Source organism: Aquarana catesbeiana, linkage group LG03 (assembly GCF_042186555.1).
Source record: "Aquarana catesbeiana isolate 2022-GZ linkage group LG03, ASM4218655v1, whole genome shotgun sequence".
Taxonomy (NCBI): Eukaryota; Metazoa; Chordata; class Amphibia; order Anura; family Ranidae; genus Aquarana; species Aquarana catesbeiana.
Genome location: NC_133326.1, coordinates 105,395,449 through 105,400,933, shown reverse-complemented (window position 1 = coordinate 105,400,933; position 5,485 = coordinate 105,395,449). Strand labels below are relative to the sequence as shown.

Genomic DNA, 5,485 nt, shown 5'->3' with positions numbered 1-5,485 from the left:
AGCGCCCCCCCTCCTGAACCGTACCAGGCCACATGCCCTCAACATTGGGAAGGTGCTTTGGGGTAGCCCCCAAAACACCTTGTCCCCATGTTGATGAGGACAAGGGCCTCATCCCCACAACCCTGGCCGGTGGTTGTGGGGGTCTGCGGGTGGGGGGCTTATCGGAATCTGGAAGCCCCCTTTAACAAGGGGACCCCCAGATCCCGGCCCTCCCCCTGGTGTGAAATGGCAAGGGGGTACAAAAGTACCCCTACCATTTCACTAAAAAACTGTCAAAAATGTTAAAAATGACAAGAGACAGTTTTTGACAATTCATTTATTTAAATGCTTCTTCTTTCTTCTTTCTTCTATCTTCTATCTTCCTTCGGTTTCTTCCTCCATCTTCTTCTTCTTCTGGTTCTTCTGGTTCTTCCTCCGGTGTTCTCGTCCGGCATCTCCTCCGCGGCATTGGTGTCTTCTTCCCTTCTTCTCCTCGGGCCGCTCCGCATCCATGATGGCATGGAGGGAGGCTCCCGCTCTTCGCTTCATCTTCTTGTCTTCATCTTTTTTTCAGGCCACTCTGCATCCATGATGGCATGGAGGGAGGCTCCCGCTGTGTGACGCTTCTCCTCTTCTGATGGTTCTTAAATAATGGGGGGCGGGGCCACCCGGTGACACCGCCCCCTCTGACACACGGTGACTTGACGGGACTTTCCTGTGGCATTCCCCGTGACACCACAGGAAAGTCCCGTCAAGTCACCGTGCATCAGAGGGGGCGGGGTCACTGGGTTGCCCTGCCCCCCCGTTATTTAAGAACCGTCAGAAGAGAAGCGTCACACAGCGGGAGCCTCCCTCCATGCCATCATGAATGAGGAGTGGCCCGAAAAGAAGATGAAGACAAGAAGATGAAGAGAAGAAGATGATGACAAGAAGATGAAGAGAAGAAGATGAAGAGAAGAGCGGGAGCCTCCCTCCATGCCATCATGGATGCGGAGCGGCCCAAGGAGAAGAAGGGAAGAAGACGCCGACCCCACGGAGGAGATGCCAGACGAGAACACCGGAGGAAGAACCAGAAGAACCAGAAGAACCAGAAGAAGAAGAAGATGGAGGAAGAAACCGAAGGAAGATAGAAGATAGAAGAAAGAAGAAAGAAGAAGCATTTAAATAAAGGAATTGTCAAAAACTGTCTCTTGTCATTTTTAACATTCTTGACAGTTTTTTAGTGAAATGGTAGGGGTACTTTTGTACCCCCTTACCATTTCACACAGGGGGGAGGGCCGGGATCTGGGGGTCCCCTTGTTAAAGGGGGCTTCCAGATTCCGATAAGCCCCTGCCCGCAGACCCCCAAACCACCGGCCAGGGTTGTGGGGATGAGGCCCTTGTCCTCATCAACATGGGGACAAGGTGTTTTGGGGGGCTACCCCAAAGCACCCTCCCAATGTTGAGGGTATGTGGCCTGGTACAGTTCAGGAGGGGGGCCACTCTCTTGTCCCCCCCTCTTTTCCTGCGGCCTGCCAGGTTGCATGCTCGGATAAGGGTCTGGTATGGATTTTTTTTTTTTTTTTTTAATTTTGGCGTGGAGTTCCCCTTAAAATCCATACCAGACCTGAAGGGTCTGGTATAGATTTTGAGGGGGACCCCATGTCATTTTTTTTTAATTTTGGCCAGGGTTCCCCTGTGGGGAAATCCCATGCTGTTTTTATCAATGAAAAGAAAACAACAACAGGCGCCTCAGTAAAACTGTAATATTTAATGGCAATAAGCACTAAAAACACTCACATGTAATGATGTGTAAATCCGGCACAGGGGGTCACAGTGAAAGCCATAGTCAGTCTCTGCATTCAGGGATGGGAGAGAGCCTGGTTCCTTTGTACTGTCAGCTGGGTATTGTCCTCTGTGCTGTCGGGTTGGTTTCCTCAATGAACTTCTATGTGTATTGTCGGACCGGCAATGCATTAATAGCTGCGAGTAGTTTTAAATGACTTTTTTTCCTTTGAAATGTCATTTTGCTGTCAGACTGTTCTAAACACGGGAAACATGCACCCCTTTACAGGCATACTATAGACACCCCCCAGGTACAAAATTTAAAGGGATATTACACTTTTATTGTTTCACTTTAAGCATTATTAAAATCACTGCTCCCGAAAAAACGTCCGTTTTTAAAACTTTTTTTGCATTGATCCATGTCCCCTGGGGCAGGACCCAGGTCCCCAAACACTTTTTATGACAATAACTTGCATATACGCCTTTAAAATTAGCACTTTTGATTATTCATGTTCGTGTCCCATAGACTTTAACGGTGTTCGCGTGTTCGAACAAATTTTTTGCCTGTTCGCATGTTCTGGTGCGAACTGAACAGGGGGGTGTTCGGCTCATCCCTACTTGTTAGTAGCCTATGAATCCTTTTGCCTTTTTTGAGAATAGGGAGGTAGATCTGAAATATCTTACATAGTTACATAGTAAGATCTTTCAGATCTACCTCCCTATTCTCAAAAAATTTTTCAGATAAAAAGATTAAGGACGATGACTTAGCACATCTATTTAGGAAATTAGGACATTGTATTGACAAGAAAAGCAATGTCTGGTGGGATCAATCCACCCTGGAAAAATATTTAAAAGACAGCATGGTGCCCAGAAAATTAGGGTGGGACATACCCATCAATGATGGTTTACTGGGAGGTAAGGATATTGATGAGTGGTATGCTTTTTTTGATGGCAAAGGGAAAGAAGTTATGGATTTTCTCATTAAAAGAAAACAACGGAAATTAAAATTATTAGAGGTTCAGACTAAAGATATTAGGGATAAGATTAATCCATTTAAGGAGACACCCAAATATAACAAACTAATGGACGAGTTATGCTGCGTACACACGAGCGGACTTTCCGGCATACTTGGTCCGGCGGACCAGAGTCCGCCAAACAATCCGATCGTGTGTAGGCTCTGGCGGACTTTTTTTTCCCAAAAGTCTGCCGTACCTAGATTTGAAACATGTTTCAAATCTTAGTCCGCCGGACTCGCCAGACTCCGTTCCTGATGGAAAGTCCGTTCGTCTGTATGCTGGTCCGACGGACAGGGTATTGCATCTCGCTCTCGCTGCAATAGAAAACACAAATTTTCCTATTGCGGCAAGCGTGGGGCATCCCAGGCCCTTAGGTCTGGTATGGGTTTTAAGGGGAACCCCCTACGCTGAAAAAATGGCGTAGGGTCCCCCCTAGAATCCATACCAGACCCCAATCCGAGCACGTAGCCCGGCCGGTCAGGAAAGGGGGTGGGAAAAGTCTCTGGAAAAGTTTGGTTACTGATGGAAGAGGATAGCGGTTTTTAACCGTAACTTTATTGAGCTCACGGTAGTCCACACAGGGCTGTAATGAATGGTCTTTCTTTTCTACAAAGAAGATTCCTGCCCTGGCCGGGGATGTGGAAGGGCAAATGAACCCCTTCTTAAGATTATCATCGATGTAGTCTTTTAGGGCTACAAGTTCACATTTGGATAGTGGGAAGATTCTCCCGAAAGGAGTACTGGATGCAGTAGGGGGAGAGAAGCTTAATTCCCTCCATGGCCCAGTCAATGTGGGGATTGTGGGCTTTCGTTGACACGCACACGGGCGTGCACAGGCACAACTATGGTATTCTGATGGGGACAGGCTGTCTTCTTCGGTTGCCATTTTGGGTACTGGCATGCCCTTCCAGACAATGCGCACGTGCGCGTGCTGATGCCCACACGGTCGCATGCAGGCGCACCAATGGTATTCTGATGGGGGCTGAGGTAATTGGTCGCCTTCTTCAGCTGTCATCTTGGGTGCTGGTAAGTCCTTCCTGACAGAATGTGATGTTAAAGGCTAAAACTTACCCGAATATAGTCCTTCTGCAGGACTTGAATAATTGTAGAACAGGTCTCTGGAAAAATGAGTCTCAGAGCCTGGGGGAGATCCCAGTCATAAACTTGAGGTCCTGGAGACTTCTCCCAGTCACCAAGTAACGCAAGGTGGCTATGAGCCTTTGCTCGGGAGCAATGGCAAGCCGCATGCATGTGTCCTGCTTCTTAATATAGGGGGTTAACAATGCCAAAAGACGGTGAAAGCAGGGGTCTGTCATCCAGAGATAATTCCTAAAATCACCAGGATTAATCTCCTGGAGCTCCCGCAGCAAAGGCATATGACAGAATTGGTCACGATTACGCAACTAATTCTTGGTCCAAGAACTCCTCCTCCTCCTGTTCCTGGACTGGACTTGGCGGAAAATCCGATCGTGTGTACGAGGCTTCAGACTGGAATCAACACATAAATCAGCAAAGTCAGCAATGAACAGTGCATATAAGCATTAACTGCAATTTGTATAATAATACTATACAGTGCCTTGAAAATGTATTAATGCCCCTTGAAATCTTCCACATTTTGTCATGTTACAACCAAAAACATAAATTGATTTTATTGGGATTTTATGTGATAGACCAATACAAAGGGGCACATAATTGTGAAGTGGAAGGAAAATGGTAAATGGTTTTCAAATTGTATACAAATAAATATCTGAAAAGTGTGGCATGGCGTGTATTTGTATAAAGCCCCCCTGAGTCAATACGTTGCAGAACCACCTTACACTGCAATTACAGCTCCAAGTCTTTTTGGGTATGTCTCTACCAGCTTTGCACATCTGGAGAGTGACATTTTTGCCCTTTCTTCTTTGTAAAATAGCTCTAGCGCTGTCAGATTGGATGGAGAGCCACAGATGTACGTATGTCAGTAAAATTCTGCAGCTGGTAAATGTGTTGGGGAAAAAAATGTTCTTGTTTTGTTTATTCTATGTAAAGCCCATTCACGTGCACCTTACTCTAAAAGCTAGTTATAAATTGGGGCCTTTTGCCATTTTTGTTAAGCTTGCTATGTTGTACTTTATAGTCCTGTCCTTATAGTCCTGACTGCTGTACTCTGACTACCACTGACCAGCAGGATAAGTACACAGGCAATCACCCTGGCAGATGACGTGGGCTCACCTGAGGTGCAGAGTCTAAGAACTAACTGGTATTCACCAGAGCTCCTGATGGTGGAGATGGATTTTGCTGTGTGTTCGTACCAGGTCACGGCCCCCAGGATCGCCCCACCAGGAGGTGAGCAAACTGGGTCCAGAAGCGGATAAGCAGAACATGTACTAAAATTGGATCGATACAGAGAAGATTAGCATGGCCCCTGCGCAAGGATGACACAAAATATTGTGAAGCGTTCCATATTTTTCTTGCCTTCTTTATCCAACTGGATTACTTTTCAGGCGAGAGTTGACTAGCATTTGGCACTACTTATACCTACCTGCGCCACTCCTGAGGAAGTTAGAATTACCTTGTGAAACGCGTAGAGATCAGCCGCACAGCAGCTCTAGATTGATTGGGGTATCTGTACGGTGCTTTCAGGTCCCGCATGTCTAATTTTTTCATATAAACTCTATGCAGCACCATTCATGTTCATCATTTATGTCTTCTTTATCATTGTGGTACACACATTTTTAAATGTATGA

General features: G+C 46.3%; 1 non-coding gene across 1 annotated transcript; it reads left to right on the top strand.

Moving 5' to 3' along the window:
* The first annotated feature begins 5,097 nt into the window (after positions 1 to 5,097).
* On the top strand, positions 5,098 to 5,208 carry LOC141135731 (U6 spliceosomal RNA). Its single transcript, XR_012243590.1, has one exon. It is a non-coding gene; the product is annotated as a U6 spliceosomal RNA (small nuclear RNA).
* The last annotated feature ends 277 nt before the right edge of the window (positions 5,209 to 5,485 follow it).